Genomic DNA, 23,394 nt, shown 5'->3' with positions numbered 1-23,394 from the left:
TCCCCATTTTGTTTTGATTTCCACTGAGATTATTTCAGTTTGAAACACACAAACATTTCTTTATAGAGTGGACTTTTATCATCTGTTGTGAGAAGCACCCGAGCACATATTTGTGGTTGAAGTACCGAACGCATGTATCATTCGCATCTAGTGAAATTCTGTTTCAGGAAGTAACACGCTAATTTTATTGCAATTTGAACTTGTGGCAGCTTTCTATCCCCTACTTACGTCAGACGCCAAGTAAATGTCAGCGGAATCTGATATGCACTGTACCTATACTGCTTACCCGACCGCAGGTCCTTGTTTGAAATTATCTGCCTCTCGGTATAAGGATACTGTCACCACAGCGTAATTGTAGCTGGCAGTCTTATGTTAAAAAGAAGGATTCAAGGTCAGTGTTCAGTATCTCGTCGAGAACGTAATAGCTCGGAACGGAACTCTAGTTCATTACGACAATAAAAAGGAACAAAATCCATACTTGCACGCACGTCATGTGACTTAGGACAATAGCGGAGACGTATAGATTGTTCGGATGGTTTTGTGTTAAGTCTTACTAGAGATGTAGAAGACACCGTATATATCGTTCCAAAAGAATAATAACAAATACGGTGGTTGAACTTAAATAGTGGCAACTATACTCCTGGAAATTGAAATAAGAACACCGTGAATTCATTGTCCCAGGAAGGGGAAACTTTATTGACACATTCCTGGGGTCAGATACATCACATGATCACACTGACAGAACCACAGGCACATAGACACAGGCAACAGAGCATGCACAATGTCGGCACTAGTACAGTGTATATCCACCTTTCGCAGCAATGCAGGCTGCTATTCACCCATGGAGACGATCGTAGAGATGCTGGATGTAGTCCTGTGGAACGGCTTGCCATGCCATTTCCACCTGGCACCTCAGTTGGACCAGCTTTCGTGCTGGACGTGCAGACCGCGTGAGACGACGCTTCATCCAGTCCCAAACATGCTCAATGGGGGACAGATCCGGAGATCTTGCTGGCCAGGGTAGTTGACTTACACCTTCTAGAGCACGTTGGGTGGCACGGGATACATGCGGACGTGCATTGTCCTGTTGGAACAGCAAGTTCCCTTGCCGGTCTAGGAATGGTAGAACGATGGGTTCGATGACGGTTTGGATGTACCGTGCACTACTCAGTGTCCCCTCGACGATCACCAGTGGTGTACGGCCAGTGTAGGAGATCGCTCCCCACACCATGATGCCGGGTGTTGGCCCTGTGTGCCTCGGTCGTATGCAGTCCTGATTGTGGCGCTCACCTGCACGGCGCCAAACACGCATACGACCATCATTGGCACCAAGGCAGAAGCGACTCTCATCGCTGAAGACGACACGTCTCCATTCGTCCCTCCATTCACGCCTGTCGCGACACCACTGGAGGCGGGCTGCACGATGTTGGGGCGTGAGCGGAAGACGGCCTAACGGTGTGCGGGACCGTAGCCCAGCTTCATGGAGACGGTTGCGAATGGTCCTCGCCGATACCCCAGGAGCAACAGTGTCCCTAATTTGCTGGGAAGTGGCGGTGCGGTCCCCTACGGCACTGCGTAGGATCCTACGGTCTTGGCGTGCATCCGTGCGTCGCTGCGGTCCGGTCCCAGGTCGACGGGCACGTGCACCTTCCGCCGACCACTGGCGACAACATCGATGTACTGTGGAGACCTCACGCCCCACGTGTTGAGCAATTCGGCGGTACGTCCACCCGGCCTCCCGCATGCCCACTATACGCCCTCGCTCAAAGTCCATCAACTGCACATACGGTTCACGTCCACGCTGTCGCGGCATGCTACCAGTGTTAAAGACTGCGATGGAGCTCCGTATGCCACGGCAAACTGGCTGACACTGACGGCGGCGGTGCACAAATGCTGCGCAGCTAGCGCCATTCGGCGGCCAACACCGCGGTTCCTGGTGTGTCCGCTGTGCCGTGCGTTTGATCATTGCTTGTACAGCCCTCTCGCAGTGTCCGGAGCAAGTATGGTGGGTCTGACACACCGGTGTCAATGTGTTCTTTTTTCCATTTCCAGGAGTGTATTTATTCACAACCGATACAAAAGAGTTACATGTTTGCACCTGTTATTGTCCTTCAAAGTAATCACCAGCGTTGTGTAGAACACATTACCAGCGATGTGGAAGGCGTAGTATACCGTTACCAGAGCCTTTTCTGTTGATGGCGCTAATGGAGCAGTCTACTGCCTGTCGAATCTCTGGAACAGTTCTGAAGCGAATACCACTAAGTGGTACCTTCATCTTCGGAATCAAATCAAAGTCACAAGGACTTAAGTCCGGGGAGTAAGGTGGATGGTACAGTACTTCCCAGTTCCATCGACCGAACAGAGCAGCCACAGCTTGCGTTGTATGCGCCTTCGCATTGTCGTGCAAAATGATGGATGGGTTGCGCAGAAAGTGTCGCCGCTTCTTTCGCAAAGCTGGTCGCAGTTGATGCTCCAAAAACGAACAGTAATACTGTGCACTGACGGTCTGCCGTGGAGGAACGTAATGCGTTAGGATAACACCATCACAGTCGTACGCTAAAACCATCATAACTTTAGACCGCTCCATTCACACCATCAACAGAACAGGCTCTGCCAACGGTTTACTACGCCTTTCACGTCGCTGCAACGGGTTCTATACAACGCTGGTGACTACTTTGAAGGACAGTAACAGGTGCAAACATGTAACTCTTTTCTATCGTTTGTGAATAAATAGTTGTCACTGTTTAAGATCCAACCCTCGTAAAATAATAGCTTTTATTAAAATTTTGAGGTATCTAAAGGAATTTTTTTAAAATGTACGAGTATGTTATTGGCTTAGGTTAAAACCCAAGTGATGCTGTCTCCGTAAAGTTAAAAAATACTTGTAAATGGAAGATAAACGATAAGGACCACTGGACTGATTGTTATGAGCCAAGAGCATTGCGAGAAAGTGTCTTGTAAAACGGCGAATTCATTTCAAACACACTGTCTGCAACTTTATTAAAGAGTTCGGAAAGGAACACCCACTACAGACCTAGATGAAAAAAAAATTTTCAACCAACGATTCAATTTGCCAAGCTAGGCACACGAAACTGGCAAAAGAGGCAGTGAAAGAGGAGAATGAATTTACAATGGAGGTGGTATGAGACGGAACGCAAACTCAGGTTGGACAAGAATGACAAAACAAAACGGCATTTACATTCTTCGGAGAAACCAATCCATTATTCGACTTAATCGAAGTAGGAAAACATGGAAAACCTAAATCCGGATGGTAGGAATCGCATTTGAACCTTGCGCCTTCCGAATATAAGTCCAGGGCCTTGCTCATCTGGCCATCGTGTTCGGTGTTTCCCAGAGATTAACAACGTAAGCTACTGCTCGGTTCTAATGAATAAAAATATCTTCACAGGGAAGGCTGAAATTAATCTGGTGCCAGTTAAATAAATAAAAGCAAATAATGAAATTTCCGGACAAACTAAGATAGAAATTGAGCCCATAGCTGAGGCCTCCGCAAAACACGGATTATTTTTTTCTCGACAAAAGAAGAACCAAATTTACTTCAGTTCTTTGCCTCAATAGACATTGCGCTGTAGACTCGACAGCACGTTACTGACAGCAATTTAGAATAAAGTGCAAATGGAATCGATGAAACAGAAGTGTTTTAGTTTTGTGTAAATCACGAATGTACGAGTGGCGTTCCGTATTGCTTTACACTTCATATTTTCCCGTCATTCATGGTGAGCCTTTTTACTTATCAGTATAGATGTTCAGATGTTCAGATGTGTGTGAAATCTTATGGGACTTAACTGCTAAGGTCATCAGTCCCTAAGCTTACACACTACTTAACCTAAATTATCCTAAGAACAAACACACACACCTATGACCGAGGGAGGACTCGAACCTCCGCCGGGACACATCAGTATAGGTACAAGTATGTTGTACTTCGGTCTAACCGTATTTGGCAGGAAAAAACACTAGAAGTGTAATCCATGAACAGTACGGCCCATTTTCCCAACTGATGTCTTTACGTGAACGGAAAATATGAAATACGGTCATCGATGACAGCGGTGGACGACGGGGTTTCTGTAGGAGGAGGGTGTAAACCCTACGGATATTCACAGGCGATTGGTGGCAGTGTGTGGAGAGTGGGCACGTAACGAAAAGTGCCCTTGCAACACGACAACCATTTGTCGGAAAACTACGGCTGCCACCGCTGAAATGGGGTTCCACTGCCACACCCACTGTATTGTCCTGACTTGGGCCCGTCCGATTACCTCATAATCGGTACTATGAAGAAACCTCCATAAGGTCATCATTTCTCCAACATCCAGGACCTGCGAGTAGCTATCCTGGGGTGGGTGCGACAGACTCCACAAAAGTGGTTCGAGGAGGCTCTACAGAAGCTAAAGTGGCCAATTCAGGATAATACAGCGGATGAGGCATTACCTGGAATCCAATTTCTACATTGCCTTGGCATTATGAAGTACGTAGTAGATCCAGCTAGGATCACGTTCCCGATAGCTTACACGCCTCGCAAAGACGCGGCAACGACATTTTTTGTTTTGTTTTGTTTGATTCTGTTTTAGGGCGCTAAAACACCTAAGGCCATATGCACACATGTTAGATCGTTAGAACATTAAGGCGAAAAAGGAGTTAAAAGCGACTACACGTTAAGTCCAGTCCTTATTTATATAAATGATATGCCCTCTAGTATTACGGGTAACTCTAAAATATTTCTGTTTGCTGATGACACTAGCTTGGTAGTAAAGGATGTGTGCAACATTGGTTCGGTTTCAAATAGTGCAGTAAGTTCATGGCTTGTAGAAAATAAACTAACGCTAAATCACAGTAAGACTCAGTTTTTACAGTTTCTAACACACAATTCAACAAAACCTGACATTTTAATTACACAGAACGGTCATATGATTAGTGAAACTGAACAGTTAAAATTTCTAGGTGTTCAGATGGATAGTAAGCTGTCGTGGAGAGCCCACGTTCAGGATCTTGTTCAAAGACTTAATACTGCCATTTTTGCTACTCGAACGGTATCAGAAGTGAGTGATCGTTCGACACAAAAATTAGTCTACTTTGCTTATTTTCATTCGCTATAGTCGTATAGTATTATATTTTGAGGTAACTCTTCCCATTCAAAAAGGATATTTTTGGCTCAGAAACGGGCAGTTCGGGCAATAAGTGGTGTTAGTTCACGAACCTCTTGTCGACCTCTGTTCACGAGTCTGGATATTTTGACATTGGCCTCCCAATACGTATATTCCTTATTGTCGTTTCTTGTTACCAATATTAGTTTATTCCCAAGAATAAGCAACTTTCACTCTGTTAATACTCGGCAGAGATGAGACCTGCATTTGGATTGGACTTCCTTAACTCTTGTGCAAAAAGGTGTGCAGTATACCGCTACATCCATTTTCAATAAGCTGCCACTCGAATTCAAAAATCTAAGCAGTAATCCACGCGCTTTCAAATCGAAATTGAAGAGTTTCCTCATGGGTAGGTCCTTCTATTCTGTCGAGAAATTCCTTGAAAAAGTAAGCTGTTTTTTGTTGTATTGCTAATAGCCTTTACTTAAACTTATGGACTGACTTTTTTAAGGTTCATGAAAGTTTATTTTTACCTGTTATTACGTTTATGTTGTATTGCATGTACTGACACGTTCCATGACCTCGGAGATTTGCTCTCAATTTGGTCCTACGGAACTTGACGAGTAAATAAATAAAAATAAATCGACGGAAGGAGAGACAGCTACAAACAAGGACTTCCTCTTGGAGAAAGGTCCACAAAATACGCCTTAGAGACAACTGAGGTCCTGAACTAAAGATAAGATGTCCTTCGCCATATTGCTAAGACGGATAAAAAGTAAAACACGGTCAAGAGCCCGCGGGTTTTTCGCTAAAACGACTGATAAATCAGACGGCAAAAGTACATTAGAACGTAAATGGTAAAAAAAAGGGCATTCAATCAGAAAATGGCGAACCGTCCAAGGCTGACAACAATAATCAGAAAGTGGTGGGGGAGCAGCACTTCACAAATGGCGATGGTTGAAACGACAGTGCCAATATGCAGTCTAGCTAAAATGATCTTGTGACGAGAGGGCCGAGGGAGGTCGGCCAAGCAGCTGGAAGAGGTTTAATTCCCCGGAGCTTGTTCCCATGGAGGGGAGACCAATGGTGATGCCAAAGTGCCACCACCTGTTGACAGACGGCAACACGGAGACCATCGGGAGGAATGGAAGAAGTGGTAGAGGTAGGACTGTATGAGGTTATTACTATGTACGGCATGTGGAAAAGTAACCAAAATTTGAATTAGTAGAACAAAGAAGTAAATATGGATATTCATGAAGAAAAGCATTGTTAACTGATCGACGTTACTAAATGCTGCATACATCAACATTTCCAGTGCTGCTCTTCAGTATTTGGAACTACTCCTCGCTGTTTATGAAAAATACCTCTCCAGACAATACTGCGGCCGCTGTGTATCATCTTAAGAAGCAGATAAGCGGCGCCTGACGTCCAATACCTGTGGCGTATCGCTCTAATCCATCAACTGTGACACATTGCGTCCACGCCCGAGGCACCAACGTGATTGTTTGAACGTTGCGCAACCTAAGGGCAATAAACCGAGAAATGGAGCTGTCGAACGAGACGCTCAGTGCTCACTCCACGTGCTCATTTATAACTACGGCTTCTTCAAACTGCAGTAAAAATGAAAATACCAGTATCAGTCATTATTTCCGGTCGTAGCTCACGCTACAGGACCTGCCACTTTGGTTTCCTTCCTTAGTTAGGCGATTAATCTGTATTTAGAAGAACGGTACTTGGTTTACGTTTTTCCTTTTGTTTTGAAGTTTTATTTTATTCGTCTTATTGTATTATTATTACTCTTCGTGCAAACAAGAGGCTCGAGAAAACCGTTGCGTTCGACCTAATTTCGTTATGTTTATTTGTTCACAACGTCTGATTTTTGTCCAATGCATCAAGCTCATGAACCCTCTAAATTGATAAACTGATTTGCTGATTTCCTTTTTTTTCAGTCCGTATCATAAGAATGCTCATAAACCACCATTCATGGGCCCGCGACTGACTTCACAGTTAGTATCTCATCTACCTTTCAAGCTCCAACTCAAATAACACAACGTTAATCAGTAATAACATTGTAAATTTCATTTTCTCACTGTCCGGGTGAAAGGCATTTAACTTTAAGATGACAGTACACTGGATACATTAACAGGCGTCTGCACGGGAGGGAAGGGGGAGATAAAAAGCATGAAAGTAATCTATCTACGTCGTGGATAACCATCACTACTTTGGGATGTAATAAGTTTTTCATGTAATCTATAATATTTAGCTGTTGTGGTATGGTTCGTCACAAAACGTACAAACTCATTTATAGAAGAAACGGCCGTTGTACAGTCTTGCCCCGTTGCTGGAGCCCTTGGGTACAATGTGTATCCAGGTTCTGTTTACAGTATCATGATGGTCGCATCCGTGTTTGGCGACATCGTGGTGAACGCACATTGGAAGCGTGTATTCGTCATCGCCGTACTGGCGTATTACCCGCCGTGATGGTATGGGGTGCCATTGGTTACACGTCTCGGTCATCTCTTGTTCGGATTGACGGTACTTTGAACAGTGGACGTTACATTTCAGATGTGTCACGACCCGTGGCTCCACCCTTCATTCGATCCCTGTGAAACCCTATATTTCAGCAGGATAATGCACGACCCCATGTTGCAGGTCCTGTAGTGGCCTTTCTGGATACAGAAAATGTTCAACTGCTGCCCTGGCCAGCACATTCTCCAGATGTCTCACCAATTGAAAACGTCTGATCAATGGTGGCCGAGCAACTGGCTCGTCACAATACGCCAGTCACTACTCTTGATGAACTGTGGTATCGTGTTGAAGCTGCATGGGCAGGTGTACCTGTACACGCCATCCAAGCTCTGTTTGATTCAATGCCCAGGCGTATGAAGGCCGTTATTACGGCCAGAGGTGATTGTTCTGGGTACTGATTTCTCAGGATCTATGCACCCAAATTGCGTGAAAATGTAATCACATGTCAGTCCTAGTATAACATATTTGTCCAATGAATACCCGGTTATCATCTGCATTTCTTCTTAGTGTAGCAATTTTAATGGCCAGTAGTGTAGCATGTACTAGAATTAAGGCTTAGTTATCAGAATAAATATAAATATTTATCGTTTATGAGAATTAATATTAAAAGTTAGACAGCACTAAATACTTATTATTAATGTTGTCAGTTATGCAAGAAGCAGTAGTACTACATCAATTCTGGGCACATAAATTGAAATAGAGGGGTTTTCCCATAGAGGAGACGCCCTATTTATTGCGTTAGCGTATAATTAAGAGTATTTTAAATGTTCAAAGATTCGTACTTTATGCAAATGCTACAGATCACAGCTACACAACAAATATTTGAGTTAGACATAAAGTGTGTTGATTTGTTCAGGAATTTATCGTGTATGTCATGGTACAATTATTTTGTAAATGTCATGTGTTGCTAGATACATACCAACTTTTCTAGTCTTGTTAATGAGGACAGTGACTGTTGGAGACCCTTGAGGGGGTTAAGGGCACAAATCCCGAAACGCGAACGTGGGGAGGAGCAACTGCATGATATCCAGTTGGGTGAGCCACCTACGTGGCTTTGGGCGGCAGTTTAACCGCACAGGTAAGGTATCTGTTGGGACAAGTGCTGAAGTCCGGACTTAGACTTTCACGGGGACTTGATGTTTGGCGTGAGATGAGCAACTCGCGATACTTTCACTTTTGAAGGGACTTAGCGCTGGGAGCGTTGCTAGGCTCCATACACTAAAACTTGTTTCGATTTTGAATGATTGAAGGCGTCGGCAATAAAGTGCTAACCCTCAGTTTACTAAGGATTTGTCTCATCACATGATTACTTATGTTTTCAAATGCAGAACATGTTGGTAACAAGTAATTCACTATGAACCATTAGAAAATACTGTCCATTACGTAAACTGTTTTGTCTTGAAACTTCCTGGCAGATTAAAACTGTGCGCCGGACCGAGACTCGAATTCGGGACCTTTGCATTTCACGGGCAAGTGCTCTACCCTCTGAGCTACCCAAGCACGACTCACGTCCCCTCCTCACAGCTTCAATTCTACCAGTACCTCGTCTCCTACCTTACAAACTTTAGAGAAGCTTTTCTGCGAACCCTGCAGAACTAGCACTCCTGGAGGAAAGATATTGCGGAGACATGGCTTAGCCACGACCTGGGGGATGTTTCCAGAATGAGATTTTCACTCTGCAGTGGAGTGTGCGCTGATATGAAACTTCCTCGAAGATTAAAACTGTGTGCCAGACCGAGACTCGAACTTGAGACCTTTGCCTTTTGCGGGTAAGTGCTCTACCATCTGAGCTAGTTCTGCAGGGTTCGCCTGCCGCTGTGACCGAGCGGTTCTAGGTGCTTCAGTCCGGAACCACGCGGCTGTTATGGTCACAGGTTCGAATCCTGCCTCGAGCATGGATGTGTGTGATGTCCTTAGGTTAGTTAGGTTTAAGTAGTTTTAAGTCTAGGGGAGTGATGACCCCAGATGTTAAGTCCCATAGTGCTTAGAGCCATTTGAACCATATTTCTGCAGGGTTCGCAGAAGAGCTTCTGTAAAGTTTGGAAGGTAGGAGACGAGGTACTGGCAGAATTGAAGCTGTGAGGACGGGTCGTGAGTAGTGCTTGGGTAGCCCAGATGGTGCCGGCACGGTAACTCAGCGTGTTCGGTCAGAGGGTTAGCTGCCCTCTGTAACAATAAAACTGAGTTCATGCATCAACGATGAACTGAAACGGGTGTCTTGCGACGTCCGCCACTAGCAGATGCAACGAACGAAAACGAAAAGAATGAGATTAAAAAAAGAGATGGTAGAGCACTTGCCCGCGAAAAGCAAAAGGTCCCGAGTTCGAGTCTCGGCCCGGCACACAGTTTTAATCTGCCAGGAAGTTTCATATCAGCGCACACTCTGCTGCAGAGTAAAAATCTCATTCTGTTTTGTCTTACTTTACTTATGTTCCCGTCTTTGAATTCAATCAAGTTCATAAAATGGAACAACTAAAATTTATAAGCTCTTGCAGGTTAGTAATTTCTTCCAACGACCCCTTCAATTAGTCGGTACCTCAATGTCTTCGACGGGACTTGGAAGAATTTAACTTCAGAGAGTCTTTTAAACCCGGCTGGTCTTACATTACATCTACATAGATGCTCCGCAAGTCACCGCATGGTGCGTGGCTGAGGGGACTTGTCATTTCCTTTCCTGTGCCACTCGCACACAGAGCGAGGAACAAATGACTGTCTGTTTGAGTCCTAATTTCTCGCATCTTATCTTTGTGATCCTTACGCGCAATGTAGGCTGGCGACAGTAGAATCGTTCGGCTGTCAGCTTCAAATGCCGGTTCTCTAAATTTTCTCAATAGTGTTTCTCGAAAAGAACGTCGCGTTCCCTCCAGGGATTCCCATTTCAGTTCCCGAAGCATCTCCGTAATACTTAACTGTGACAAATCTAGCAGCCCGCCTCTGAATTCCTTCGATGTCTTCCTTCAATCCGACCTGATACGGATCCCAAACACTGGAGCAGTAGTGAAGACAAGGTCGCACCAGCGTCCTATATGCGGTCTCCTTTACAGATGAACCACTCTTTCCTAAAAGTCTCCCAATAAAGCGAAGTCGACCATTCACCTTCCTTACCACAGTTCTCACGTGCTCGTTCCACCTCGCATCGCTTTGCAGCGTTACGCCCAGATGTTTAAACGACTTGGCCGCGTCAAGCAGGACACTACAAATACTGTATCTTAACATTGCGCGTTTGATCTTCCTAAGCACCCGCATTAACTTACATTTTACCACATTTAGGACTAGCTACCATTCATCACACCAACTTGAAATTTTGTCTAGGTTGTCTTGTATCTACCTTCAGTTACTCATCTTTGACACATCGCCATACACCAGGGCATCATTAGTAAACAATCACAGATTTCTGCTCACTCTGTCAGCCAAATCATTTGTGTATGTAGAGAACAACAGTGGTCATATCACTCTTCCTTGGACACTCCTGACGATACTCTTATCGCTGATGAACACTTGCCGTCGAGGACAACATGCTGGGTTCTATTATTTAAGAAGTGTTCGAGCCACTCACATATCTGTGAACTTAGACCACATACTCGTACCTTCGTTAATAGCCTGAAATGAGGTATCGTGTCAAATGTTTCCGCAAATCTAGAAATTTGCTATCTCCCTGTTGACCTTCATCCTTAATTCGCAGTATATAATGTGAGAAAAGGGCAAGCTGAGTTACGCTCGAGTGATGCTTTCTAAAATGATTCCTGGAAATAAGCTTCTCAGTCTCAAGAAAGTTTACTACATTCGAACTCAGAATATTTTCAGGGATTCTGCAGCACATAGAAGTTAGGGGTATTGGCCTATAATTTTGCGGGACCGTCTGCCCCGATAACTGAGTGGTCAGCGTGACGGATTGCCGTCCTACGGGCCCGGGTTCGATTCCCTGCTGGGTCGGTGATTTTTCTCCCCTCAGGGACTGGGTGTCGTGCTGTCGTCATCATCATTTCATCCCCATCCGGCTCGCAGGTCGCCCAATGTGGCGTCGAATGTAATAAGACCTCCACCAAGGCGGCCGGCCAGTGACGCGAAACGCTCATTTCCATTTTGCGGGACCGTTCCTTTATCCTTCTTATATACCGGAGACATGTGCACCTTTTCCCAGTCGATTGGGATTTTGTGCAGGGCGAGAGATTCACGATAAATACAAGCTAGGTAAGGAGCCAATGCCGTAGAGTACTTTTGTAAATTCAAACTGAGATTCCATCCGGATCTGCTGATTTATTTACTTTCAAATCTTTCAGTTGTTTCTACGATTTGCGACGCTCTATACATATATTTCAAGGTAATAAACAAGTAATTGAACTTTAATTCTCACTTGCGTCGACTACCGTAATTTGAAATCAGCCTCACATTATTACTGTTTAGGAATATTTACAGGTATTTTCGATTAACGAGATTTTAGGGAACGGAATGCGACGGACCACGGAAATCCCTTTGACACAGATGAAACATATAAACACTAAGTAGTTTTCCATGTATCGCATTTCACTGCTGGGGTAATATCGTCGACATTAATAAACGTTATTTCATTTTATTTTTAAATTACAAGTAGAAGTAGAATCGTCACGCCTTTCCATTGACATGGTTGTGGATACTGTTACCACATTAGTCAGGCAGATACAGATGTTATCGTTACCAAATTTGCCGTAAATTACTATCCACTATTAACGTGCCTAAGGCAGGGGACAGTAGAATACGTGCTTTTACATATTTGTTCCAGTTCGGACATGATTTGTCTGTGAACATAAGCTGTCATAAAAACCCTTATCTACCCAGAGCCCTCTACAAATCATAGGAGGTTGTAAGAAGAATTTCGAACATACTACCCTACATAGACCTCGTTGTTGGTAGTACGAGCGTGTTGGTATATTTAAATGTAGAGATCTGACTGAGGCTGATGTTGAAATTTCAAGCTGATGCAGCGCTGTAGGATGTATTTTCGGTGACAGTTGTTTAGTAATTTTTTCTTTATCCATCTAATTAATTAATTTAAGCGTTATTTTCTCCAGTTTTTGAACCTGGTACCAAATGGGCGACTTGTGATGTATACGTTTAACAAATGGCTGTGACAGTTGTTTAGCAAGATTTTTTCCTTGTTTATTCTTCTACTTAATTGATTTAGGCGTTATTTTATCCAATATTTTATACTTAGTGTCAAATAAGCGATCTGCCGCGTTTCCGTATAAGAAACGTAAGTGCCGTGTAGATACACATTGCTACGGTTTGTCTAAAGGGGATCATATTGTAAAATGTGATGTAAATGGAGCATAATGCATCTCAGCTATTCTTGTTGTTGCTCACACTTTCTGTGATCTTGTGGACGTGAGATAAAGACAGTTTAATTAGTAATTCAAAGTACATTTAGCAAACTCCCATCAAATTGACCAGTCGTACCACAGCACGTATTTTTAGTTTGGATGATTGTGTTTGCTAAAGTACTGTAGACGACACATACGGCGACAGCTCTGACACAGCGATAATGCGCTATATGAGCTTTATCTGAAAGACAAACTGCCTATTGGCTTCTGTCTCGGGTTCTTCGGCCGACGTTCATCTAATGATTTTTCTGACGTTTCGCCAGCACGAGTGGCTGGCATTGTCAAAGCTTCACCCTCCATTGCCGGTGGTGAACCACCGGCAATGGAGGGTGAAGCTTTGACAATGCCAGCCACTCGTGCTGGCGAAACGTCAGAAAAATCATTAGATGAACGTCGGCCGAAGAACCCGAGACAGAAGCCAATAGACAGTCTGTCAACAAGTGGCCACGAAAGCCTTAACAATTTTGTGTTTTATCTGAAAGCTTATCGCTAAGACATTTTTGACGAGATCATCCTACGTCTACTAACAACAGGTCTGATTCCATGATTCCAACATAGTGAAGTGCAAGTGAAATAACGATGCTCTCGTTAACAGTATCGTAACATTATCTTCTTGTGTCACATATAGACAGTGATATTTAAATAAAATTATGTAGGTATTTACAAATGTTGCTTTATATGCACGAATGCGAAGTTGACACCTCCTGGTGTCTCCAGGTCCCTTCCACATATGATTCTTAAACCAAGTGTTAGCGATGATTAAATTATGCTCTGTGCAAAATTCTACTAGGCGGCTTCCTCTATCATTCCTTTCCCCCAGTCCATATTCACCTGCTATTTTTTCTTCCCTTCCTTTTCTTACCATCGGATTCCAGTCCCCCAACAAAATTCAGTTTTCGTCTCCTTTAATTATCTGAATAATTTGTTTTATCTCATCATAAATTTCTTCAGTGTGCGGAGCCAGTTGGCATATAAACTTGTACTACTGTGGTAGGCGTGGGCTTCGTGGCTATTTCGGCTACGATAATGCGTTAACTATGCTGTTCATAGTACCTTATCTGGGTTCCTACTTTCTTATTCATTATTAAAGCTACTCCTGCATTTCCCCTATCTGCCTCTGTATTTATACCCCTGTATTCACCTGACCAATAGTCCGGTACCTAATCCCCACTTTATATAACTTCAACCTATCCATTAACATAATTTAGTGTATAAAGTTATTAAACAGTATTAACTTTCTGCAAGATGCTCTGTTAGAATCAGAGTGCAGCATCTACCTTACATATACCTCGAAAGTCATGTAGTTACAGAGAGGTTTTAAAGGCATAAAATTATTCTGCATATCTGTATTTCAATTTATGCTCTTATAATATAAGCTATCGCTTTCGCAAGTAAAATCATGCGAAACTTCGTCTGCGTTTTGCTCACACGCCATGTTGTTAGCTCTCATTTAATGTGAAGGTGGTATGATGGTTCTCGACATTGGAAAAGCGGTATCATTGAGGTTTCACTCTGTCTTTCAGTAATTTAACGGCTTCTTATAAAAAAAAACTCCAGAAATTTTCTCGCAACAAAGATTTGCGTAGCAGCAAAATTTCATACTTTGCTCCTGATGGGAAACAAACTAACTCCGTCCGAACAGGTCTTGAAGACCTATCAGGACCGACCGATCGCCGTGTCACCCTCAGCTCATAGGGGGTCACTGGATGCGGATATGGAGGCGCTTGTGGTCAGCACAACCCTTTTCTTGCCGTTGTCAGTTTTCGTGACCGGAGCCGCTGCTTCTCAGCCAAGTAGCTCCTCAGTTTGCCTCACAAGGGCTGACTGCACACCGCTTCCCAACAGCGCTCGGCAGACATAAGCGGTCACCCATCTGCTGATGGGAAATTTTCTCACTAATGGACGTCAGGTTGAGGAGCTGAAATAATACGTAAAACTAAAACCAAAGTGCACGTTACAATCGTCCTATAAGCCTTGGATGCGTATGAAACTCGCGGAAAACGGACGAGGAGTAAGATCTCGCTACTGCGTACAAATATACCCAGCGTACAAATTTATCCAGCGTACAAACTGACCATTAACCACGTAGAAGCAGAAGCGACACTGGGCGACGTGTGACCAGTACCCAGCCCTCCCGAGCATTACTGTCGATCTTAGAGGCTGCTGTCTCTAGTTGTAGTAGCTTCTCAACTGTTTTCCGCAATCGCAATGGACGCTATTCGTGTTCTCTGGCGCTAATGGAGACCGAATCCAGGTCCTCGTTATGGGATTCAAACACGTCATCAGTTCAGCTACAGAGAGGGCGAAACGACTTGTTAGGAAATGAAATGTCAAGTTTCCACGTGGCCGAAAATCTCAAAGTCGTTTGACTGTTTCAGTGTCGTGGATTAGATATATAAAGCACATTTGAACTGATATAAACTGAAATGGCCATGTGAAAAAAATAAAAAATAACGCAAAGTTTGTGTTATCGATGAATGAGGCCGCAAGCACAGTTTATGTGTATCCCAGTTTTGAATGTAAATAAACTCTATTCTTGACCACTGATCATGTTATTGGGTGTCATTTACCAGAGGAATTGCACAATTCAACAAGGTCTAGTTACGAGCTACTCGGAAGATGATAGATATCCCTACATAAGATTTGTAAAAGGTAAGATAAAGGCCGGCCGGAGTGGCCGTGCGGTTCTGGGCGCTACAGTCTGGAGCCGAGTGACTGCTACGGTCGCAGGTTCGAATCCTGCCTCGGGCATCGATGTGTGTGATGTCCTTAGGTTAGTTAGGTTTAATTAGTTCTAAGTTCTAGGTGACTGATGACCTCAGAAGTAAAGTCGCATAGTGCTCAGAGCCATTTGGTAAGATAAAGAAAATTCAGACGATTTAATAGGAAAATCCGCAAGAAACAGTCAGTGCGTAGTGCAAAACAGGGAATGAAAACTTTTTTAACTTGAATGACGTTTTTGAGAAATAAGTGCGTGGTGAAAAAATGGAAACTCCGAAAGACTGCAATCCTCCAGAAATTTAGAATGCTCTCAGATGAATCTATATTCATAAAATTTGAAACAGAAGAGCACTCGCAAAGACATATTGACAATGAACTCTCACAGCGTCTGTAATAAGTGGAACACGCGGATACTCAGAGAGAACCATGTACTTCCTGCACTGTGTTGTTCAAATTCCAGATGGGTATTCTATTTTTTTCGTTGATTTGTTACCGATTTTCAGTTCCTCACTAGACTGTTTCATATCAGACGATTTCTATTCTACTGTCTTCTCTTCTTCTTGGTCTTTTGATTTGGTGATTTGATTTCGCTTCCTCCAGACTTTTAAATATTCACGTTGTTATGGATACTTAGATCTGCACTTGAATATCAATAAACGTAAGAAACACAATGATATTTTGAGTAATTGCAGCTTCTGCACGGTACTTTCCCGCTTGATGAACAGCGGTACGCAGAGCTGGGGTAAATACTGCCTAGTCTGGTGTTGTACGAGCACAAGGCATCGGGACGCATTAGACCGTTGCTCTTCCGGCGGTGCGCCGCTCTCTTGTTTGCGTAGCGGGTCTGTTTACTCGCTCTGTTACCGACTGCAAACGCTGTGCTGGGAGTAGCACGAACTCACGAACCACTTCGTGCTTCGCGTCGTAACTCTTGTCCGTTGTTGACAGTGCAGTAGAGTATTTCTTTTCTGTCGTCACCGAAACCGACAGCCTTCTGCGCTGTATGAATATCAGTTCCAGCATACTCATTAACGTTATTTTCACCATCTGATATTCTGTGTCCACGCTATTCTCTCTCTGTAACGAGTTTATTAGCATTTTATCCCAGTATTCGAGAGATAACTGTCATTTGCTACGTTGGACTGTCCTTTCTTTCTTTTGTGTTTAACTTTCTTTGTCCCTCTTTTTCTTCCTCTCTCACGTTCTCTTTAGTTCTTCCTCTCCCGTCCCTCAAGTTCGTTGCTCTTAGACGTACTGCTCTTGCATTTTTAGCGACAGTTAGTCGGATTCGACTCAGAACGCCCAACTTTCATCACACGATTGAATACTTTATTTTTAAATTTAAAGAATACAATTCTGTAATGTGTTTGGTTCTGTCCTCTAGTAAAAAGACCCCAAAATTTGAGTCCAGGAGTTAAAAAATATAGAAAAGGTGCAGTATGATATCATACCTCGACTCAAAGCACGGTCGTCTCAAACACAAGTCCAGTGTTTTAGAGCTGACGACGCAATGTTGTCAAAAACCATTGCTAGGCTGCTAACAGCCACTGAGGATGTCATCGACAGCATCGCCGACACTTCAGCGGGTCATGCAGAATTTCGGTATTCGTATTCGTCTGCCCATCGTCGCCAATGATGGCAGGCATATCGAACATGTAATAAATGGCTCTGAGCACTATGGGACTTAACATGAGGTCATCAGTCCCCTAGAACTTAGAACTACTTAAACCTAACTAACCTAAGAACATCAATCACTCACATCCATGCCCGAGGCAGGATTCGAATCTGCGACCGTAGCGGAACATGTAATAACCTAAATACGAATATCTGTAGCGACGTTTACATGTTGAATAAAGTGTGTGCACGCCGTAGTTTGTAACTGATTTACGTTTTGTTTCATACAGTTCAATAATTGTCACCCTGTGCGTATGACTAGTTGGTGACATCTTGCTTTACGTCTTCGTCATTCTGAGTTTAAAATGGCACTAATTTACGAAGCGGATGGTTCTTACAGTTTCTATTCATGCCGGAGTGTCATTTTACATTTAGGATGCCGAAGACCTAAAGCAAGATGTCACCAACCAGTAATACGTATATTTAGGACTTCGTTGCCCTCGTTGACATCGAATCGTCCGGGATCATGTTACAGGACGTATTTTGGCTATTGTACATGTCGAACCGCAGGAGTGATACTATTGCGCATCATGGAAAATAAATCAAAAATTTTTCCAGAACTTTACAGACCATCTTGGACACATGCTTGAGGAAAACGCTAGCAAAATGATCGTTGGTGTATCTACATCTGTACTCCGCCAAACATCATGAGTTATGTAGAATACAATAATTGTATTCTCCCCTCCCTATTCTATTCGCGAGTAGGCCGCGGGAAGAAAGATTGTCGTTACGCGTCCATTTTTCATTCCGCATTTGCCTCATTTTGGCATCGTGCTAGTAACATGATATAAATGTCGGAAAAAATTGTCTTGACTCGTTGCTGCGGTTCGTTGAGCATTCCACTGACAAATCTGGATGTGAGAAGTGCCTGTCGTGGACATAAAATCAACATGGTACGGTTTGTTGATGACATAGCAGTGGTCGCCGAAAGCGAACTGCCATTGAGTGGGGCGCTTAATGAAATGAAAGGCGTGCGTGTAATTACTCAATGATTGTAATAAACACAAGTAAAACGAAAACAGTGGGATAGTAAGAGCAGCAGGTGCACATTCAGAATTGCTTAGTATTGAATGTGGACGAGAGAATCTCGAAAAAGGGGATGAATTTTTTCAAAAATGGTTCAAATGGCTCTGAGCACTATGGGACTTAACATCTATGGTCATCAGTCCCCTAGAACTTAGAACTACTTAAACCTAACTAACCTAAGGACAGCACACAACACCCAGCCATCACGAGGCAGAGAAAATCCCTGACCCCGCCGGGAATCGAACCCGGGAACCCGGGCGTGGGAAGCGAGAACGCTACCGCACGACCACGAGATGCGGGCATGAATTTTTTCATCTCGGAAGTAGCATACATTAAGAAGAAAATGAAGACTGGATGGGTTAATCGAGAAAGGAATACACACATCCTATACCGAGACAAAGAGAAACAAAAGCCTTGTAACATGATGGATCGAAGACATAAAATGGTTGTGCACGTATTACAGTGTGAGTTATTGTTGAAAAATGTAGTTAAAGGAGAGGTTAAAGAATAAAATCGCTGGGACTGGCCTAGATCTGAATATACAGAGTGCCCCACAAAATCTGGCATCTGTAAGAATTACCCCATCAGCCTAAAAAGATTCGAGACAGGATTAATTAAAAAGATAGAGAAAAGTTAAGACGTAGGTTTTAATGCTTCAGGTATTCTACACAGTATCCCCCACATGAATACAACGCACAGAACGTTCATGTACACAGATGAAACTTTGGGATGTTGTTCAACTCGTGTGTAACACTGACTTGAATACCGTTGTCGTCAGAGCGTTGACGATTCGTGTGATTTCTGCAGTTTGCCGTTTTGTTACCTGCCATCACGTGTAGTACCAATAGCGAAGTGCGGAGCAGGCGGTAGTACGATATGAGGCGTTTTCTGCGGTTAGGCTGCAGTCCTCTTAATGCGTTTAACAAGACGCTAATGCGGAAGGATAGGAACATATTTTAGACCATTGTGCACTGCATCCAGTAGAGAGCTCGGAGACGGCGATTGTATTAACATGACAGTGTACCCTGTCACAAAGCAGCGTCTATGAGGCAATGGTTTATGAACAATAACATTGCTAAAATAGAAAGGCCTATCCAGAATGCCGACCTGAACCCTATAGGACACATTTGGTAGTAGTCAGAACGGTTGCTCTTAATAAACAACAGGCTCCCATTCCTGCAGAGGCGTTCAGACATTTCGTTGAAAGTGTTCCCAGCAGATTTGAAGCCGTCATGAAGGCGAAGGGTTGATACACTTCATATTAATGTCCATTAATAGGTTTTATAATAGTTTCGATCAGGTAGTGTCCAACTATACTCTGCAAATTGCGAAGTGCATGGCAGAGGAAACTTCCCAATATACCAGATTTATTCGATGTCTTTCTTTCTGTTTGAAACGAGCCTTTCAGCTCCATAAAGACGCTGTGGTTTGATGATTGTGTTATGGTGTCTCAATTTCGTGTATTTTATTGTTCTTATTGTTATTAAAATCTTACGTATCCGTGGTACTTTCGTAAGTGGGGACTGTAAGATAACAGGCGGCAGTGTCGCACGATGATACGTATCACGGCTGTGGCACCGCCTGCAGAACATGTTTACCGTGGAGAATTCTGCAAAGAATTTTCCGGCGAGAGAGAAAACTGATTTAAAAAAATAAGTGCCCAGACAAGTCATACACAGTTAAAGTTCTACACTAATCCATATAAAATTTGAGTGTATGTTTTGAGCGAAAAATGGGAAAACAGTATTAAAAAGAAGACATTTCAATAACGCAGTGTGGTAACGGAAGGGGGAAACATAGTAAGATTATTGACTAGTGTGTGTGGATGCCGGCGATGTAACGATCTAAAAAAGAAAAGGTGAATTACATAACACTTATAAGTGAAAGAATGTTTCAATATTTGTGATAAATAATTTTCAGTGAATATGATTTAAATGTTAAACATAAATGACTGTTTGCGACTTTTGACTAGGGTAGATGTTCACGTGACTCGCTGTAGACGTGTTCTCGTAGTCTTTTGCCGGTGGACGCCGATCTGGTAGGGTCGTTTAGGCGGCGAAGTGTCGCTCGTGTATGGATGGTGTCGAGTAAGGTATTTTGGGAGTCCGTTTTAATGTTCGGACTGAGATATATTTGAATGTTTCTTTTAGTGGTTCTGTGGTATTAGTAGCCGGTTTTTTGTGCACAACGTAACCTTTTTTTTATTCGCATACACAAAATTTGCTTGCAATCTGTTTTACATGCACTGGTAGACACGTGGCCAATTTAATTTGTTCATGGTATAATACCGAACAAATCCGAGCTTCTTGATATCGTAATTTCACATATTTCATTTTTTATATTTCGTATCAACGAATCTTCTGTTGAGCCAGCGCTCGAATGTGAACGGTTGTCAACAAATGAAATGTTTTGCTTTCCTTATTCCGTGACCGAGATTCACTGGTGGCTTGTTAAAACTAGAACGTGCACATAAGGACATAAATGCAACGGTGGACAACTGCTCTCCTCAGTAGATGAGCCATCTGCTACCTTTGGGTTGTTCACTCGCCCCTTCGGCGGGGAAGTAGCGTTGGCTCCTCTTACTGCAGTTTGGTAAGCACGACAGGTGTTAATTAGTACACGCTACTCCCCTGGTACGATGCAGAATGTCGGCAAGTTATAGTCTTGCATTCTCGTCTGCCTGCCGGGGTGAAAACATAAAACCAACAACCCAGTATGTTGCCCATTCTTTGTGGAGGCCCCATGTTCCACTGGGAATCAGAGACGCCGACAGCGTTTCGTCGCCGATGGATCGGACACCCGTGTTCGGCCTCGCCGTGTTAGTGCCATTGCAGAAGGCATTATCGGGAAGCCGGCACTTCCCGCTGGGCTGGCCGCGGCGGACTTGGCCGCCGTCACGTAGGCAGGGGCTGAGTCAGCGCGGCGCGGGAGTTCTTGCCGCTGCTCTCCGCTCCAACGAGCGGCCGTCACGCCGCAGACACAATGCCTCGGTTTCCGCATAGCTCGTGGGGCCCGGGCCCGCTCTGTCGCGGCCACAACCAATGGCGGAACGCAAGACGCCGCCGCCTACGGCGTTGCTGTTCGGGGAATGCCGCGCCTTTGCGTACGCTAGACTTCCAGCGGAAGTGCGCTCATTCACTTCTCCCCGCCACACGGGCTTCTCTTTACAGGAAGGCCGGCAATCGCTGCTCACAACGTTCTAAGAAAATGCACGGCTCCTGCGAAGGATGAAGCGAAGACTGGTGCTTGTAATTCTCCTCCGACGCTCGACCCACTAATACCGAGTGCCTCCGCCGTGAAAGAAGTACACTACTGGCCATTAAAATTGCTACACCAAGAAGAAATGCAGATGACAAAAGGGGATTCATTGGACAAATATATTATACTAGAACTGACATATGATTACATTTTCGCGCAATTTGGGTGCATAGATCCTGAGAAATCAGTACCCAGAACAATCACCTCTGGCCGTAATAACGGCCTTCATACGCCTGGGCATTGAATCAAACAGAGCTTGGATGGCATGCACACGTACAGCTGCCCATGCAGTTTCAACAGGATACCACAGTTCATCAAGAGTAGTGACTGGCGTACTGTGACGAGCCAGTTGCTCGGCCACCACTGACCAGGCGTTTTCAATTGGTGAGAGATCTGGAGAATGTGCTGGCCAGGGCAGCAGTCGAACATTTTCTGTATCCAGAAAGGCCCGTACAGGACCTGCAACATGCGGTCGTGCATTATCCTACTGAAATGTAGGGTTTCGCAGGGATCGAATGAATGGTAGAGCCACGGGTCGTAACACATCTGAAATGTAACGTCCACTGTTCAAAGTGCAGTCAATCCGAACAAGAGGTGACCGAGACGTGTAACCAATGGCACCCCATACCATCACGCCGGGTGATACGCCAGTATGGCGATGACGAATACACGCTTCCAATGTGCGTTCACCGGGATGTCGCCAAACACGAATGCGACCATCATGATGCCGTAAACAGAACCTCGATTCATCCGAAAAAATGACGTTTTGCCATTCGTGCACCCAGGTTCGTCGTTGAGAACACCATCGCAGGCGCTCCAGCGTGTGATGCAGCGTCAAGGGTAACCGCAGCCATGGTCTCCAATCTGATAGTCCATGCTGCTGTAAACGTCGTCCAACTGTTCGTGGAGATGGTTTTTGTCTTGCAAACGTCCCCATCTGTTGACTCAGGTATCGAGACGTGGCTGCACGATCCGTTACAGCCATGCGGATAAGATGCCTGTCATCTCGACTGCTAGTGATACGAGGCCGTCGGGATCCAGGACGGCGTTACGTATTACGCTCCTGAACCCACCGATCCTATATTACGCTAACAGTCATTGGATCTCGACCAACGCGCAGCAATGTCCCGATACGATAAACCGCAATCGCGATAGGCTACAATCCGAGCCTTATCAAACTCGGAAACGTGATGGTACGCATTTCTCCTCCTTAAACGAGGCATCACAACAACGTTTCACCAGGCAACGCCGGTCAACTGCTGTTTGTGTATGAGAAATCGGTTGGAAACTTTCCTCATGTCGGCACGTTGTAGGTGTCGCCACCGGCGCCAACCTTGTGTGAATGCTCTGAAAAGCTAATAATTTGCATATCACAGCATCTTCTTCCTGTCGGTTAAATTTCGCGTCTGTAGCGCGTCATTTTCGTGGTGTAGCAATTTTAATGGCCAGTAGTGTAATATTTGCCGCGGCGCTATTGTTTTATAACGGTTCAACCATCCAACCACTTGTTACGATAGTGTCGGAAAAGGTCACAGCGTAGCGATTATAGAGACACATACCCGTGTCACATGCACACATAATAAACAGTAGCTAGTTTTTGTTAGTTATTTTCTCACTTACAGTCTCTTACTGACTGCGCTCTGGGACTCTGAAAGGGTTGAATAATATCAACCAACCATATGACTTCAGACTAACTGAAAAGAAATCTATGTTCATAACCCAAGCCAATA

The sequence above is a fragment of the Schistocerca cancellata genome, chromosome 1 (genome assembly GCF_023864275.1).
Source record: "Schistocerca cancellata isolate TAMUIC-IGC-003103 chromosome 1, iqSchCanc2.1, whole genome shotgun sequence".
NCBI classification, from domain to species: Eukaryota; Metazoa; Arthropoda; class Insecta; order Orthoptera; family Acrididae; genus Schistocerca; species Schistocerca cancellata.
This window is presented reverse-complemented; position numbering follows the sequence as displayed.